General features: G+C 37.6%; 1 pseudogene; it reads left to right on the forward strand.

The window, feature by feature from the left end:
• Positions 1-19786, forward strand: part of LOC149144381 (DNA replication licensing factor MCM7-like) — a 142817-nt pseudogene that overhangs the window by 48789 nt on the left and 74242 nt on the right.

Consider the following 19786-nt stretch of genomic DNA (forward strand, 5'->3'; position numbering starts at 1 on the left):
ATAACAATAGTGGGCTTATATTAGACACAATAGTAACAATATCGGGACTACATGGGTACAACAATATAATAAGGGGGTTGTACTAATAAAAATAAGGGGTTAGACTAGTAGTATAGGGGACGAGAACTTGTTGTTGGTAGTAAAGAAAAATCTATATATGTTTATGATCTAGAAATGAACAAGTTTTCTTTAAAGATAGCATCTCATGAGGTGTTGTATAATTTTTCTTGATGATACATCCACAAGCCTAGTAATTTCTAATTTTTTCAAAGTTGTTCTTATGTTGGATATCCATTATGTCTTTTTCCAAGAACCTTAGAAATGCTACTTTCAACATTTTTAACAAATGCATCTTGTTTTTATTTTTAGGGGATTATAATTGTTGAGGGTTTTGTATAACAATATTTCAGTTGCTTTGTAGATCCAGTGACTGATGATATGTTCCAGTGGCAGGCCACAATTATGTCCTGCAGAGGGTATGTCTTAGTGTCTTTTGAGGATCTAAAATAGTAAACACTTTATTCCCATGTTTATTTTTAGCATATTAGATAGCAAGATCAGTTGGCATGGGTGTTTTGAGAAGAATTTGTTTACATCCTGTTGGTGATTTACTTTTGGTAAACAACAGGTCACTTAGAGTTAGCACTACATGCAAAGTTATTAGTCCAATTTGATCATTTTTCCCTCATGCACAACTAAGGCGTGGTTCCTTTCTTCTATATTTTTTGTTGACAGAGTTGAGATCTCTATGTAAGGGATAAACATGTTTCTTGGGAAACTTACAATAAAAGTTTGTTTTCATTCTTCTTCCATACGGATCAAACAAATTTCTTCCACCACAGAACACCATAGAACTTACACAACTTATAATGTGGTTATTATTATGGTCTGATTTAGTCTCTTGATTAACACATTGAATATATTCAACTATGCTATGTCATTAGCTCTTTTAATCCATTGTTGATTATATGTTAAATTGTGTTGCCAAGGTTTTGGTTTTCTTTTCCATGCACTTATTTTAATCTCTTGTTTTGTCATAAGGCACACATTCATTTCATTTCACTTGTTTGATCATTGTTGGATTTATTTTAACGAATATGATCTCAACCCTAACAATTCAAATCATGAATTGACTCTTGTTCTTGAGTGCTTCTGGGCATATCAAGGGAGGTTTAGTGTTCTAATATGATTGGATTGTTATGTAGATTTGCTTGTTAGTTAACTTCATTCACATGGTTTAGGGACAAACCCCAAATAATGGAAAATCACCTATCCAAAGAGAGAGACAGTAATGGTGACATGATTAGTTGTTTAGAGTTATTTCCTAAGTCAATTGGTGCAGATTCACATGATAACACACACCCATATTCCTAAGTCTCCAACTTGTTTATCTAACCTAGTCTCCTCATCCAATTTTTTATAAATATATTCTTGAATCGCCAGTCACATAGCCTCTCAACCTCTAATACCCAGATAGCATGTTGATAAAATATATTGCAAGCAAGAAAGCATGCAATAGGTATTGTATATTTTATTAAATAAGAACACTTTTAATACATGACTTCAAACATAACAACAATAACTCCCAAAACTATGGGATTATGTTTGAATGACTTGCTCAATTTAGTTAGTTCCTATACTGACTTTATTAATTAATATAGACACTAAGAATTTATACAAACTTAAGTTAACGATGGTCATTAATCTTTATCAGAGTTAAAGATCTCCCAAGGAGAAATACCCTTCATCCTGACTATAAAGATGAGAGAGGAAGCCCACTCCTTTTAGCAAGAGAAGAAAAGGGTATTCAAGATGTATATGGGGTTGTGACACACTCATTACAAAAATAATAAAACTGACATGGTAATTTCAGGATGACTTCAAATCCTCCATCATACCTAATAAGCGTGTGATCAGTGACAAAAAGATTCTTTAGAAGCAGAGAAAGCAAGTAAAGAGGTTGAAGCTTAATCATCTTTCAAGTATAAGGGACTTGCAACAATAAAAGGGAAAACAATTTGGGATGAGAAAAGGGTTATCTACAACGATATCATTTGCATGATCTAGTGGTAAGTACAAACATGAACTTCAACAATCCAAGGATCTAAATGTATCATAGATATAGTATTTTGGCCAAATTGTCCTAATTTTTGGAAGATGTCATAAAAGTTTAAATCATTTCTTCATCTTATGATGGAAATAAAATAGGTAGTCTCAGGTTTTGGTTTGCATACAATGAAGGGCTGAAGTAAATGCTTTGAATTTTAATATAATTTTATTTTCCCTTTAATATGTTCTTTCATTTTGAAATTATCTGAAAGATAGGTCTTGTCATCAATTAGTATTATCCCATATAAACTGCTTCATGGAAAACTCTACTACTTAATAGCACATAATAATAAATTTTGTCTTTATTAAATGTTTTAAGCTACTAATTAAGAATATTCGTTCATGATAATATAAGATAGGTTTAATAGTCTCCAATGAATGATCAAAGGTAGGTCAATGAGACTACTCAGTGCAAAAGTGGCAACACAGAGTGGGAGTGCAAAGGGAAATATCTAAGCATAACTAACAGAACACCAAAAAGAAGAAATACAATGCTCTGGAAACAAGTACAAGGGAAAGAGCCAAAATGATCTAAATTCCCACCATCAAATGAAGGAGAGGGTGTTCTCCTTTGAAGTTGAAAGGGAATCACTCTGACCATTTGATACCAAAAGGAAAGAAACATTGTATAGATGACTAGCCAAAGAAGATGGATCTGGTCTAGGCATGCATCTCCCTTTGGAAGAGGTGGCCCTATGCCATGTCGTGGTAAGAGTGGGTTGCCTACCAATCTGGAATGAACAACAACTCCACGTGGGTCTCACTACAAGGTTTTAAGTTGTCTCTCGAACTGGAATGGTTTTGCAATTTTCTTGCCACTTGTTGCCCATATCTAGGAGAATTTAGAAGAAAATTATGATCCTCCTAGTAGTGTCCTATCAACGAGGGCGGGGGGAGGGCAAGAAAATGTGAGTTGTGTACCTAATAATCTCTCCCAAGTATAAGGTTTGGCATCGGTAGGCTAGGTACCAACAAAAGGTGGAAAGGGAGTTATGGCACTCCCTAAATATAATAGAAGTGACCATGTATCTCATTAGAACAGGGACACCTAAAAATGAAGTGTTTCCCTATCGCTATCTCCTATATATGGCATATCCAAAATAAATTATCCTCTTATGACATTTGGTGCTCAACTTCCACCTGAAGCTTATCAGTACACACTCAAAACTAACCTAGGGGGTCCTAATTCCATGCATAAAGTGTCGAAGTGTGTAAGTGGATCAACACCATAAAGTTGTCTCTAAGAGATAACGAATTCTCAACACAAAAGGCCATTTTGGTTCTCAAATTCCCAAGAGGGGAATCCAAGTGACCTAGATATACTACTTGTACATATCCTTGCAGATAATCCCACCCATCTCTTACATATTAGAGAAAAAGTGACTAGGAGCATCCAAAGTGTGTTGGAATGTGGGAAGATGATCTATCAATATACTAATGGATTGAAATAAACAAAAAACTTCTAAACACTGACACTTTTCTCTCCCAAAAGGGGGGTAAATTGGGAAATGGCCTCCAACGATAAATAAGTAAGATATGGGTATCAGTCTATGTCTACTATTAAGTAAATCTCTAAAGAAAATAAAACAACTATACCAATATAAAGGTAGTCTAGATCAAGAAATGGTTTATTGCAAACTATGTATGGATGATGGACTAGGGGATCATCCTCTTGCATTTGATGATGCAACACAGTAAGTGGGCCTGTACTCAAGGTCACTATAACCTAACCTAAGGCTCAATCTAACCTGAGTAAGCTTGACCTCCATACCTCTGAACCATATAAAACTATAGGTGTCAAATTGGAGTCCATGAGGTCTAATTTGGATGAGATGCCCTAAAAATGGTGTTGGAAACATTTGTCTGTTTATAAGAGAAAGGCACCCATACCCCTTATTCACTCAAGGTTGGATATCCTCCCTCAAACCAAACTTAAAACCTAAAAATTGAGCCCCCATATATGTGTATGTGCCAGTAATATCAACCTCCACCCCTCTAAAGTAAGAATGGAAACTAGATCCATAAAGGGTTTATTGCAAACTATGTATGGATGATGAACTAGGGGATCATCCTCTTGCATTTGATGATGCAACACAGTAAGTGGGTCTGTACTCTTAGTAATAAGTATAATTTTGGATTTTGGATCATTTAATCATCTACGAGAATTAACATAGACAGGGTTTTCCTTCTAAAATGTCATTTATGTGTCTCATTCTCTTTTTCTTGCAAGATGCATTATTAACTTATTTAAAAAAAAATGTGTACACATATATATCTATCTATCTATATATATATATATATATATATATATATATATATATATATATATATATATATATATATATATATATATATATATATATATATATATCTGTGTGTGTTTGTATGTGACATTTCACCCAATGTTTCCATTTTTCGGGGGTCATGTTTCCAGCCATACTTGTTTCAGAAACTTCCAGACATTTTGACATTTCATTCAACTTAGTGTCTTGCATATGAAATTTTTTGAAATGTTCCATTTAGTGAATTTTTTATTTGATCCATGTTTTCTCTATATTTCACACCTATAGGTACATTTTACAAGGTTATGAACAAGAACAAATAAACCTACTTGCTAAGGATGGGGACATCTACAACAAGCTTACGCTTTCTTTAACTCTAGAAATATTTGGACACAAGGATGTTAAAAAATCCCTGCTTCTACTTCTTGTTGGTGCCCCAACTACAAAATGCAAGGATGGAATTAAGGTATAATCATTTTACTAAAGAGTTGCTATAGAGAAACTTGTTCATCCCATTGGTGACTGTCTGAGAAAAATGCCTTGTTATTCTCCCTTATCTGGTCTTTGGAGTCTTTCTGCAAAGGAAAATTTATATTTGTTGCTCACATTTTTTTTTACTTGCAAATAAGAGGTGATTTGCATGTCTGTTTGATGGGAGATCTTGGAGTTGCAAAGAGTCAGTTGTTGAAACACATGATTAGTGTGGAACCTCAAGGAGTTTACACCACAGGTCGAGGAAGTAGTGGTGCTGGTTTGACAATTGTTGTTCAAAGGGATCTGGTCACCCAACGAAATGGTCCTTGAAGGCGTGGCCCTGGTATGTTTCTGAGCTTTATTCTTTCCAATGTTTAAGTTGTTGGTTTCTTTGGAGTTGGAAATTGTTTTATTTTAGACTAAATGCATTAGAGGTTTCACCAACATATATCTTTTGGCACCTTCAGAGTAGTGACAAAAATAATGGATCTTGTATGTGATGAATCAGGTGCTATGGACGAGACAAATTGTATTGTTATTCATGAAGTGATGGAGCAACAGATTGTCAACATTGCAAAGGAGGGCATAACAACATCTCTAAATGCATGGATAATTGTTCTGGCTGCTTCTACTGCTATTATCATTCAGTTTGAAGGTAGATTCATATGAGGTCCTACCATGAATATGAGTTTGTGAATGTCATGAATTCTAGAGATAGATCTCATGGAATTGCATCAACCTAGTGGGACGCATAGAAGTTGTCTTGTGTAGAAGAAAATGATTTTGTTTTATCAATGTTTTTTATATGTAATTGGACTTATTGAGGGATTCATTCATCTCTTATTTTTTTAAAACTAAATCTTTTTTGTATCCTTTCTTCTGACTTTTCCTTGTTAAAGTCGTTATGTGCTCTTCAGTTCTCGATCTTCGATCGAAACTATGAGGTATAATTTCATTTTTGGAGTTGTAAACCATTAGGATACATTGGAGGATGGAGAAGTTTGAAACCTCTTTAAATTCATATATTGAAATGTACAAAGATCCTAGTGCCCTTAATTTTTGTCCTATTTAGGAACTGGAATTAGTAAAAAAGGATTAATCTATTTTTACCATGATTTTGTTTCCTTTCTCTTAGATAATTTTTATTTTACATTACTTGTTTTTAATTAGTAGTTTTTTATCTAAGCTTTAACTATATATAATGTTCTCAACTTTCTTTTCCTCCTTTTATTTCCATAGGTAATTAACAATTCCTTATATACTCTTCACTTGAAAGGAGAGTATGGCTCATGTTTTCTTTCTGGTATTTTAGTGTACATTGTATCCTACTTCTGTGATGGAACTTTAATTTTGAGTTTTCTTTTATACTATGTTGTTCATTATCACAGGGGTCAGTATTGTTGGGTATGGAGCCTGATTATCTTCTTTATTCAAAGTTATCGCCGCATTGGACCCAGTTCATAATAGGGTGGCAACGCCACCGATAAAACATTCGCTGCAGGGGGGTCCAGGGGGGGGGCGACTGCGACCTTTGGGAGCCCCCCCTAGCGGGGGGATCGGGGGCAGTGCCCCCGAAGCTAAGAATAGATGTAAAATTGCCTTGTAAAATGTTGTAATTTCGTAGTCAATCTAGGTTATTCATTAGACGGAGATCTGACGGTAGAAGTTATGTTTAATTTGGGGTTTTTTGCCCTAGAAGGCAACCCCTCGCTATATATGAGGGAATTTTATTGCGTCTATGTATATCTATATTCTAAGTGAGGAAGAGAGAGGAGATTGAGAGTGAAGAGGGAATTACAGCGGATCTGTTGTAGGTTTTATCTCTTCAGTTTGCTAGATAATATAAAAAGAAGGACTAGTTGTTTCTCCGTGGACGTAGCCCAAACTGGGTGAACAAGGTATATCTATGTCTCTCTGTTTTATGCATTTTCTGTGTTTATATTTCTGAAATATTTTATTTGTTCCATTGCCCTGTAATACATAATTTTCTAACAACTAATATCAGAGCTGAAGGCCCTTTTGGCTGATAAACACGTAGGAGAGAAGGGTTCCTGGTTCGAGTGGGAGCAATTGCGGAAGATGGTAGGTTTAGGGTCAAAAAATTCAATGGCCAAAACTACCAACTGTGGAAGATGCAGATGGAAGGTTATTTGTATCAGGGAGATCTGTACCAGCCATTGAACGGAAAGACAAAGAAGTCGATGAGTATGACAGAGATAGATTGGGATATTATCGACAAAAAAGCACTTGGAATAATAAGGCTGTGCCTAGCGGCATCGGTAGCATTTAATATTTCAAAGGAAACGACAACAGAGGGTTTAATTTTGACATTGGCCAAACTATATGAAAAACCCTCAGCCTCAAGTAAGGTATTTCTTATGAAGTGTTTATTTAATATGAATATGTCAGAAGGTGGATCTGTTGTTGATCATTTAAATGAGTTTAATACAGTTACTAGTCAATTAAGTTCTGTAGGGGTAACTTTTGATGATGAAGTTAGGGCTCTGTTATTTCTATGCTCATTGCTAGAAAGTTGGAATGGTTTAGTTATGGCCATTAGTAACTCTGTCTTAGGATCTAGTACTTTAAAGTTTGATGATGTTTTCGGTGCAATCCTTAGCGAGGAAATGCAATGGAAAAGCTCTGGTGAGACATCAAGTAATGCTTTGACTGCAAAGACTAGGGGAAGAAAAATGGAAAGAGGAAAGAGCCCTGGATATCGCAATAAGTAAAGAAAGGTAGATCCAAGTCTCGAAAGGGAAAGAAGGAGACACGCAACAAGAAACTAATCATGAAGTGAATGTAACAGGTGATGTGTTGCAATATGCTTTGATTATTTCATTAGAAAATATTATTTATGCCTGGGTGGTAGATTTAGGGGCCTCATTCCATGCCACACCTGATAGGAAACATTTTTATGATTATGTTCAAGGAGATTTTGGACAGTTTTGATTGGGTGATGATAAACCCTGTAAAATCATTGGAATGGGTACAATTTTCATAAAACAACAAACTGGACATCAATGGCTATTGAAGGAGGTAAGGCATGTTCCAGATTTGAAGAAAGATCTGATTTCAATAGGCAGTTGGGAGGTGAAGGTTGCGTAACTACTTTCACAGATAAAACCTAGAAGGTCACTAAAGGATACCTGGTAATAGCGAAAGGAGGAAAGGTTGGTATATTGTATTTATGCACTGGTATTTCTAATTTTGTTAATGATTTAACCTCTACAGGAGAAGATACAACATTGTGGCATCATAAGATCGGGCACATGAGTGAGAAGAGGATGTAGATTCTTCATTCAAGAAATTTTTTGCCACGTTTCAAGCATGTTGATTTAAAATTCTGTGAGAATTGTGTTTATGGAAAACATAAGAGAGTCAGATTCCTTAGAGTTGGGAAAGAAAAGAAGAGCGAAAAATTAGAGCTTGTGCATACAGATGTATGGGGACCTGCTCAAGTATCATCTCTTGGTGGCTCTCATTATTATGTCACTTTTATTGATGATGCAACCGGAAAAACCTGGATTTATTGTATTCGAAATAAATCTGATGTATTTGATACTTTCAAGAAATGGAAAGCTTTGGTTGAAAATGAGACAGGAAAAAGGTTGAAGTGTCTCAAATCAGAAAATGGAGGTGAATATTGTAGCAAAGAGTTTGATAGGTACTGTTCAGAGAATGGAATTCATAGAGAGAAGACAATTCCAAGAACACCACAAGAAAATGGTGTGTCAAAAAGGATGAACAGGACAATCATGGAGCGTGCAAGGTGCATGAGATTGCATGCAGGATTTCCTTTACAATTTTGGGTAGATGTTGTAGATATTGTTGTTTATCTAATAAACAAAGGGTCTTCAAGTTCCTTGGATGGTGGTATTCTAGAGGAGGCATGGACAGGTAAAAAGGTAAACTACTCTTTTTTAAAGACTTTTGGTTGTGAAGCCTTTGTCCACATTAATAAAGAAAATAGAACAAAGCTTGAGGCAAAATCAAAGAAATGTACCTTTATTGGATATGGTGTTAATGATTTTGGTTATCGCTTTTATGATTATGAAAAACATAAAATCATTAGGAGCAGAGATGTCATATTCAATGAAAAGGTTTTGTATAAGGATCAGTTGTAGGAAAAGAAACAGGAAAAAGAAAACAGAGAATACACAGTGCTTGATGAGATCACAGGAAAAGTGGTGGTGCCTAAAAATCATAATGATCAACAGCCAGAACAACAACCACAACAGTAACAAGCACCTCAAACACCTAAAAGTGGTGTTAGAAGATCTACCAGGATAAGTAGACCCCCTGAACGATACTCTCCTTCATTATATTATGTATTGTTGACTGATTTTGGTGAACCAAAATGTTATGAAGAAGCAGTGCAAGTAGAAACCAGGAAGAAGTGGGAGCAAGCCATGAAAGAAGAGATGGACTCCTTAGCACATAACCAGACTTGGGACTTAGTCAGGTTGCTTGTAGGTAAAACAACATTGCAGAATAAATGGGTTTACAAGTTGAAGGAAGAAGACGGAGGTAGAAAAAGGTATAAAGCTAGACTTGTGGTGAAAGGGTTTGCATAGAAAAAGGTATAGACTTTGATGAGATATTTTCTCCTATTGTTAAAATGACTTCAATCAGAACTATTTTAAGTCTAGTAGCAGCTGAAGATTTGCATCTTGAGCAGTTAGATGTAAAGACAACCTTTCTCCATGGGGATTTGGAGGAAGAGATATATATGCAACAACCACATGGATATGTGGTAAAAGGGAAGGATAAACTAGTGTGCAGGTTGAAGAAGAGCTTGTATGGCTTAAAATAGGCTCCAAGGTAGTGGTATCTAAAATTTGACAGGTTTATGTCTAAACAAGGTTATTCTAGATGTCACTCTAATCATTGTGTTTATCTCAAAAGGTAAAATGATGGCAGCTATATTATATTGTTATTGTATGTAGATGGCATGCTTGTTGCAGGTTCTAACATGCAGGAAATAAATGTGCTCAAAATAAAATTGGAAAACTCATTTGCAATGAAGGATTCGGGTGCTACAAAACAAATGCTTGGTATGAGAATAACTAGAGACAGGAAGAATCGCAAATTAACATTGTATCAAAGTGAGTACATAGAAAAGATGTTGAAAAGGTTTAATATGCAGAATGCAAAACCAGTTAGTATACCTTTGGCTAGCCATTTCAAATTAAATAAGGAGGAGTGTCCCAAGACTCAGGAAGAAATGGCTCATATGTCTAAAGTTTCATATACATCAGCAGTTGGAAGCTTAATGTATGCAATGGTCTACACAAGGCCTGATATTGCACATGTAGTGGGAGTTGTAGACAAGTACATGAACAATCCAGGAAAAGAATATTGGATGGCAGTGAAGTGGATTCTCAAGTATTTGAGAGGTACCACAAATCAAGCATTATGCTTTGGTGGTTCAAACATTACTCTACATGGATATGTTAATTCATATATGGCAGGTTATAGAGATAATAGGAGAAGCATAATAGGGTATGTGCTTACTGTAGGTGGAACAACTATCAGTTGGGTCTCAAAACTGCAAAGTGTTGTTGCACTCTGAACAACAAAAGCAGAGTATATTGCTGCTACAGAGGCTAATAAAGAAATTATTTGGTGACAAAGGTTTCTAGATGAATTGGGTAAGAAGAAGGAGTTGGGCAAGTTATATAGTGACAACTAGAGTGCCATATATCTTGCAAAGAACTCTGCATTTCATTCCAAGACTAAACATATACAGCTCAAGTACCATTTCATACGGTCAGCATTGGAAGATGGACAGTTGAAGCTGGAAAAGATACACACTAGCCAGAATCCTGTAGATATGTTAACAAAAGTTGTAACCAGGGAGAAACTGAGAATCTTCTCAGTTTCAATTGGTCTTCAAGTATGATGAAGAATATGAGAAACAGCCATGTCCAAAGTGGAGTCATTGTCCAACAAATGAAGCAGTAGTGGAGTTGCTATAATCAGTCTCCAAGTGGGAGATTTTTGGGTATGGAGCCTAATTATCTTCTGTATTCAAAGGTATCATTGCATTGGACCCCAGTTTGTAATGGGGCAGCAACACCGCCCATAAAATATTCACTACATGGGGGGTCCCGGGGGGGGCAACTGTGACCTTTGGGAGCCCCCCTGGTAGGGGGATGGGGGCAGCACCCTCGAAGCTAAGAATAGATGTAAAATTGCCTTGTAAAATGTTGTAATTTCGTAGTCCATTTGGGTCGTTCATTAGGCAGAGATCTAACGGTATAAGTTATGTTTAATTTAAGGTTTTTTGCCCTAGAAGGCAACCCCTCACTATATATGAGGGAATTATATTGTGTCTATGTATATTTGTATTGTGAGTGAGGAAGACAAAGGAGATTGAGAGCGAAGAGGGAATTACAGCAGACCTGTTGTAGGTTGTATCTCTTCAGTTTGTTGGATAATATAAAAAGAAACACTGGTTGTTTCTCCGTGGACGTAGCCCAAACTGGGTGAACCACGAATATCTGTGTCTCTCTTGTTTTATGCGTTTTCTGTGTTTATATTTTTTCAATATTTTATGTGTTCCATTGCTCTATAATATATAATTTTCTAACAGGTATGATCTACGAAGAAAACTGCAACTAATATCAAACTTGGTCATTCATTTTCAAAGTTCCCAAAAATAGAGGGGATTTATATTAGAATAAGTCATTATTATTTGAAATTTCTTCGTAATTATTATGGATTCTGAGTCATGGGCCTTTAACATGATCCCTGCTAAGAACCATGCTCTCTTAAACGTAGATACTCCATTTTTTCTCTACTAAATTGTGGGAATTTTCTTTAATTTTTCCGCTATGCTTCTGTATTTTTGCCACTTTTCTCAAGAATTCTTACACGAAATGGAAAAATTAAAGGATTTTTGGTGAAGCTGAGAAATTAAAGGAATTTTTGGTAAACAATGGAGGATTTTTACTAGCAGTGGAGGAACCAAGGGAACTTATACAAGAAGTTGAGAAATTAGAAGAATTTTGTAGAAAATGTTGAAAATTTTATGTTTTGCTTGTAGGTTCTGCTAAGTCATGTCTTAAGAAGGAATCTCTATAGTACATATTATTTTGAGATAATATTCATGAATTTAGGGAATGAGATCTGTTGAGTAAAAATGATTATTTTGATAGAATTTTTCATGAATTAAGTGAAGAATGTTTGTTGAGTCAACTGGTTATTTTAAGCTAAAATGTCATGAATTCAAGAAAAATTCGATGTTCAATATATATGATTAGTTTGAGATAAATTTTTATATATTTAAGGGAGAACCTCTATGAAGTACAACTCATTCTTTTTGTGATAATTTTCATGACCTTAAGGAAGAATCTATGTTGAGTAAAGATGATTATTTTGAGATAATGTTTCATTATTTTAAGGAAGAATCTCTTTCTCCACTACAAGGAAAAAGGACATTGGTGAGGGTCGCAAATAGTCACCTAAATCTCATTCGTGACAGTCAAAAGAGTCTCCGTCACCAAAAATTGAATGTCACCAAAGGTGGCGTCACTAAAAGTACAGGTGTTGTAGGGACATTCAAGGTTCGTCACCAATAATGATTTATAATGATGGATAGTGATCGTCACAATTTCATATAAGAAATGGTGACATACCTTAGCCTCCGTCACAAAAGAATTGAACGTCACCAAAGGTGGCGTCACCAAAAGTATAAGTGTTGTGGTGACATTCAAGGTCCATCATGAATAATGATTATAATAACAGATAGTGACTGTCACCATTTCATATGAACAAGAATGATTTATTGTGATGGACCTTTCATGACTATCACTATTGATTCATAGATATGGTGGTGTTCATTGACTAGACACCTTTTCATATTTTAGTGAGGGTCAAAAAGTGTCACCATAATCTCTTTGGTGATGGTCAAAAGAGCCTCTGTCACCAAAAAATGAATGTCATGAAAGGGCACATTGACAAAAGTATAGGTGTTGTGGTGGCATTCATAGTGCATCACAAATAATGATTATAATGACAGATAGTGACCATCACCATTTCATATGAACAACAGTGATTTCTGGTGATGGAACTTTCATGGCCATCACTATTGATGCATATATATATGATGGTGTCCGTTGACCGTCATCATTTCATATTTTGGTGGGGTTTGAAAAATGTCACCATAAGCTCATTGGTGATGATCAAAAGAGCCTCGTCACCAAAAACTGATCATTGTCATTCCATATGAACATCAGGGCATGATGGAATCAAACTGCCAACCTCCTTCTTGTAAGGTGGGTTCTCTTCCTTTGAGCTAACACCATTTAAATATTTAGCATTTAAAAAAATAGACCTTGAAACTTCATAAATTATAAATTCTGCAACTTTCAATAAATTATAAAACTTTGTAAAGTCTTGGAAAATATTTTATTAAACAACAAAAATAACATCGAAGTTGTAGGTCCTTACCTAATGGTTATGGAAGTTATGAAAAGTGAGTGGAGGGAAAAATAGTTATGTATAAGATACTCGATATGTTTAGTTGAATACTCAATTAGAAGTGAAACTTTGAAGAAATTTATAGCCTATAAATAACTTATAATTATCAAACCTAAAATTTGCAATTACACCAAAATTTGATTTCTCATCTTGTGAATCATGTAAATATGTTGTGACAACATAATAAATTTTCCTCTAAAACATTGATTTACATGCCAAAAAGTAAACACTAGTGAATATATATGATGTAATTATGACTAATGAGTTACATGCTTTAATTCTATTAGCTATGGGGTCTAGAAAACTAATTGGGAGTGCTTCTCATTATTAATTAATTCAAGATATTAAAATACAATGATCAATAATGATCTTGAAATTAAACCACTAAGCCAATGTTAAAATTGTACGCACAAATTTTCGCTAATATCTATGACACCAACAAGATACGGGGCATTGTTGGGAATGAGATCCCCCAAGGACATTTTTGGGGCTAAAAGCCCATGTTTTGGGTCGAATTTTGTAATAAAATTGTAAAGTCTCTGCATTTTGTGGTTGCAGAGCGTGAAGGTGTCATGAGTCATAAAGGGTTGTCTGCCCTTATTTTGTAAAGTAAAGTCAGCTGTAAAAATCTACCCATGGTTTGTGGACCATGGGAATATATAAAAAGAGCTAAGTAAGTAAGCTCTAAGTAGTTTTGAAGTCATAAGAAGTTGTAGAAGAAGTCTTGAGTGATAAGGAGAGAAGTCTAAGTTTTGGGTCTTAGTGTAGGTAGAGGCTCTGCAACTGAGTGTGCAGAGGCCTAGGGTAGAAGTCTGCAGCTGAGTGTGCAGACCCCTGTAGCTATGTGTGTAGGGTGGATAGAGTTTATAATCATCTGAAGATATCAATAAAGAGAAGCATTCTACAAATTTTGTGTCTTTGTTTCCTGTTAATGCATCTTGTCATATTGTGTATGAATTTCATTTATAATGCTCATGTGATGTGCAAATGTATGTAATTATGTTAGATAATTGAACGCAATTAAGGATATCTATTTACGTGGCACTAACTATGATTGTTTAATAAGATAAGTAAGACACTTAAGCTAGTTTCGGAATCTGCACAATACACTGCCCTAGCAACGTGAAAGCACCTAAACCATAGGTTAGGGCTGTGTGAAGGCCGATTGTACCCCTTCACGGAGCTACCAAAGGCTGGAGCAAAGGGCTAGATAGACATAGCCCTAGAACTCTATGACCTGCGCGAAGATAGAAATAGAAGGAATAAACTGACATCACAACCATCTCAGGGTGCGGAAACTTGGTTCCAACATCCCCCCATAATCCTTCAGGTGAGACTTTGGTCCGTGCTCCGTGGGATGATGTCGAAAAGGCCAGTAGTGTAGGGATTTGTTTGGCTAACTGACGTTGAACCTAGGTCGCGCCCCACCAAGCCAACAATTGGTTCCTTTACCAAGACCGGAATTTGCATAAGAGATGTGTGATGTCGTATCATTGGAATCCAACTAAGAAAGAGATCAAAGACTGGTTGGATAGGATGATCCACAAATTCGCGGCGCAGTAGAATAGAGACCTGCGACCAACAAAGGAATAGTGGTTGGATAGGTACCTATATACAGAAATCCATGACATTTTTTTATGTTCCTTTCCGGTTGAGCTATATGAGTGGATTGCGGAGCTAGTGGATAGCCAAGGAAGGTGGAGAGTTGACGTCCTATTTTTTGGACCTCGGAGTTAGTTTAGAGACTGGAAGCCTCTGAGGATAAGATCACTGACGCTGTCGATCATTGGATCGATCATGTCATAGTATGATTTGTGATTGAATTCGCGGTTGATACCTCAATCAACTACAGTGAGGCGGAGAAACTCTTTTTCAAAGGACTGTGGGGTAAGTACTTAAAATCTTTGTATACCTGGATTAAGATGTTATTGTGTGAAAAATAGGTTATGCATCTACCTTGATGTTCAGTGCTACGCGAAGCGGAAAAACTTATAGGAACGAAGGAAGAAAGGGTCCCGAATATAGTCCATTGATTTCACCTCCATTAGGTGATGAAGAGGGAGTAGTGCAAGCTCCTCCATGAAGCATTATTCAGCTAATAAGACAAGGATTCCCGCGACTACCACCTCCACCCATGCCACCTCCAACTTCACCACCATCACCTGCAACTTCACCCATACCGCCTCCACCTCCACTGCAGTTCAGTATGGCAAATTCAATAAAGTTGCCTTTGTTCAAAGGCTTAGGAAATGAGGACTCGGACCAGTTCTGGTATGTCGTGAAAGCTTTATGGGAAACTCAGGGAATTACAGATGATCACATGAAGAAGGAAACATTGGTTAGTGCTCTATAGGAGTGTGCACTAACACGCTACATTAAATTCTCTAATGATAACCCAAACATTGGAATGGCAGACATCCAGACCATGCTAAATAAAGAATTCAATAGGCCTAAATCTGAAGCACAGTCGATTTTGGGGTTCAAAGAAATTGTGATGAAACCAGGTGAGACACCTTGGGAATTAGATCAGAGGTTTAAGTGCTAACATGAACTTAACATATGGATAGCACCGCGAATAGTTTGTGGCTTTGCTCCTGCCACACTTAAGGGTTACGTTGTCACACCAAAAGATAATGACTCAGGCAGAAGCCTTGGAGATTGCAATGAAACTGCATGAAACTCCGATGCAATATCCGAATTTGGGGGTTTAGCAAATCCATGCGCAGTTGCAAAATATTTACCTTGAGATGAAAAGTTTGAAGCAGGACAAAACAGTTCAGCCAGAGGTGCGCGAAGAAGTATGGTGCCTGAAATGCAAGGGTCAAGGGCATGATAAAGACCATTGCCTAGTCTTTGCAAACTACATTGCAGAAGGGGGACCAATGCCTTTAAGGATAGAAGCTCAAGCAGGAACAAGTGCGGGACCTGCATTGTGGTGCGCTATATGTCAAGTAGCAGGAAAACATGCCACGGATAACTGTCATTTGCTGCAAAATTTTGTATAGACAGTGCAACAACTGTTCTACAATTTCTGTAGGTCAGTAAGGCATGATGAGCACAATTGCAGAAGCTATGAATTGATGATGGATAGAACTCCTGCCTATAGGGTTCAGGCAGAAACATGGCCCCCTGACTAGAGCGTGGGGATGGCGCGAACAAGGTGTTAGGGGTGCAGATGAGGCCAAGGTGGAGGAGGACCTGGCAGAGGCCGGGGATAGCTAATGTGCTACAATTGTGGGGGACTAGGACACTATGCCCGCAATTGTACTAACCCAACGAGTCCATCGTGTAATTATTGCACTCTATTTGATCATGAGATAGAAGGTTGTCCTATGCTGATAGCAAGGATATGCGACAAAGTGGCGCTACCACCTCAGCCAACTCAGAACCTGCATATGATGAGGTCTAGGCCTCGTGAAGAGGATCCGAATGTGAATATAGTGCTCCAAGTTGTAATTGCAACAAGGGGATGATAGGGGGCGACAACCCGAAGATAACACATGGGTTCGCAAAGCTCCGACAAAGGAGGCTGAATTTGATTTGGAGCGCGCACGTGAAACATTCATGGAAGCAAAGAAGAGCTTTGCTGAGGCTTACACCTCAGGAAGCAAGGATAAACCTAATCAGGAGATGGACCCTTCTATGCTTATGACCTTCCTAAAGACCTACATGAAGTTGTTGTGTGATAGTAAGGCAGTGAAGGGATTACACGAACTTATAAATAGATGTGCTGGAAACACTCCAGGTGAACCGCATGTAGTACAAAAGATTGGTAAGCATAAAACAAGGACATGATGAGAGAATAGGGCTAACCACGCAGATAGGAGAGTATGAAATGGATCAGGTTATTTTGGACCTGGGGTCAAACATGAACCTCCTACCAAAGCAAACTTGGGAATGGATGGGAAGACCCGTGCTGCAGTGGTCTCTAATTCAGTTAAGGATGGAAAATCAGTAGAAGATCATCCCCATGGGGTGGCTGCAAGGGGTGACTATAGATATTGAAAGCGCAAGCGCGTTGGCTGGCTTTGAAGTAATAGAAATTATGGATGACAGCAACCCCTATCCTATGCTTCTTGGAATTGATTGGGCTACTGATATGAATGGGGTAATCAACCTAAAGAAGCGAAAGATGATATTTGAGAATAAATCGCTCCATTTAATAGTACCCGTAGATCCTATTGAAGGATCATGCTATACAGAACCAGTCCGCAATTATGAGAGTGATGACGATCTAGACTATATCTATAAGATAACAACGCGAGACAAAGATTGGGTGAATCTAATAGCGGATGGACGAATTAAATGGGATCGCGAGAGTTCCTCCACCTTGAACTCTCCTGAAGAATTAGAGTGCTGGCAGAATCAGTTACATGAAGTAACGACATTGAGTTGTAACATGATGACCCCATCGTTGCGCTGTCTCGTCAGAGGCAAGAAATCTGCCCACTTATGATGGCATGAATGATGTAGATATATTCTTGGACACATTTGAGAGGGAGGTACCAGAGAAGCAGCGCTTCCAGGCTTTGGACTCAGCACTGCGCACTATGCCTGCAAGGTGGTGGGGTATGCACAAGGGTAGCTTTGATGAGGATCCGCGAAAGGTTAACATCTATTAAACAAAAGGTCACCACGAGGTTGATGGACCATATACTGAGAATCCTGATATAACTCTGCTACTGGAAATGAAACATGTAAATATTGGTACGGAAGCAGAGCCCAAATTTGTGAAGATTGGAGATTACTGGGATGACATGATGGTGGATAAGGTCGCTAAATTGCTCCGCAAATTCCAGGATTTATTCCCTACCAAGTTTATGGATCTAAAAGGGATAATCGGGGAACTAGGTGTTATGAAGATCACGTTGAAGCCCAACTCAAAGCTGGTTAAGTAAAGACCTTACCGTCTCAATCCGAAGTATAAGGATAAGGTTCGCTTAGAGCTAGACAAGATGCTCACAGTAGGCATCATTGAACCCGTAGAAGAATCTAATTGGGTAAGCCCAATGGTGGTACAGGAAAGGAAGCAGAAGGAAGAAATAAGGATATGCACAGATCTCAGGAAGTTGAATGACACTTGTGTACATGATCCTTTCCCGACTCCATTCACTGATGAAGTGTTGGACAATGTATGTGGCCAGGAAGCATATTCCTTCACTGATGGGTTCTCTGGGTATCATCAGATCAAAATCACACAGAAGGATAGGAGCAAGATGACCTTCGTGACTAATTGGTGGTGTTTTTAGTACACTGTAATGCCTTTTGGATTAAAGAATGCGCCTGTGATTTTCTCACACGTAGTCATTGTGATGTTCAAGGAATTTATTCATAAGTTCCTGGAAGTGTACTTCGATGACTAGATAGTGTTTGGGCTAGTGAAAGACCATGTCGCAAGTTTGCGCCTGATGCTAGATACCTGTCGAAGATACCAGATCACGCTCAATCTGAAGAAGTGCATGTTTTGTGTTCCTTTTGGGACCATGCTGGGTCATGTGGTTTGTAGATAGGGACTGATGGTAGATCCCATGAATATCATAGGGATACTTAACTTAGAAGTGCTGAGGAGTGTGAAACAGCTGCACGCTACCCTAGGACATATCAGATATTACAGAAAGTTTTTCAAGGGCTATGCCCATATCACCGTGCATACCGAGAAGTTGTTGAAGAAGGATGTCACATTCTTCTAGAACAAGGACTGTAAGAAAAGCTTGGATCTATTGAAAGAAAAGATGGTCACCACGCCGATTTTAGTCTTCCCAGATTGGAAGGAGTTTCATGTACATGTCGACGTGTCATGTATAGCGCTGGGAGTAGTACTGACACAAGCTGGTGGAGGAGACTTGGACCATCCTATAACATTCGCAAGCAGAAGGTTATCCAATTTGGAGAAGAACTATTCCACCAGTGAGCGTGAAGGGTTAGCCATGGTATACTCGCTCCATAAGTTTAGACACTATCTACTGGGTGGCCATTTTAAGATGTATATGGATCATTTTGCGTTGAAATACCTGGTCAATAAGCCTATGTTGGGGGGGAGAATTTGCAGGTGGTTTTTATTGTTCTAGGAGTATGATTTTGAAGTTATTTTGAAACCTAGATGGTTGAATGCGGGACCAGACCATCTGTTGCACATCGAAATAGGGGAGGAGCCCACTAATTTGGAGGAAGGATTGCCTGACGCACATCTCTTTGTAGTGTACGCTATGGATGGTCATTTTGAAGATATCATATGCTTCCTAACAATAGGAACTACCCTTGAAGGATACGCCGTCCAACAAAAGAAGGAGTGAGTGTTGTGTGCGACAGACTTTTCTATCGTTGCTGGGCATCTATACAAAATGGGGTCTGACAAAATATTGTGACAATATGTACCAGAATTTGAAAGGAGAAGTATGCTCATGGAAGCTCATGGGGGCACCGCGGGAGGAAAT

This window comes from Pinus tabuliformis, chromosome X, assembly GCF_031772625.1.
Source record: "Pinus tabuliformis cultivar Carrire ecotype Pingquan chromosome X, CPIR1, whole genome shotgun sequence".
Lineage (NCBI taxonomy): Eukaryota > Viridiplantae > Streptophyta > Pinopsida > Pinales > Pinaceae > Pinus > Pinus tabuliformis.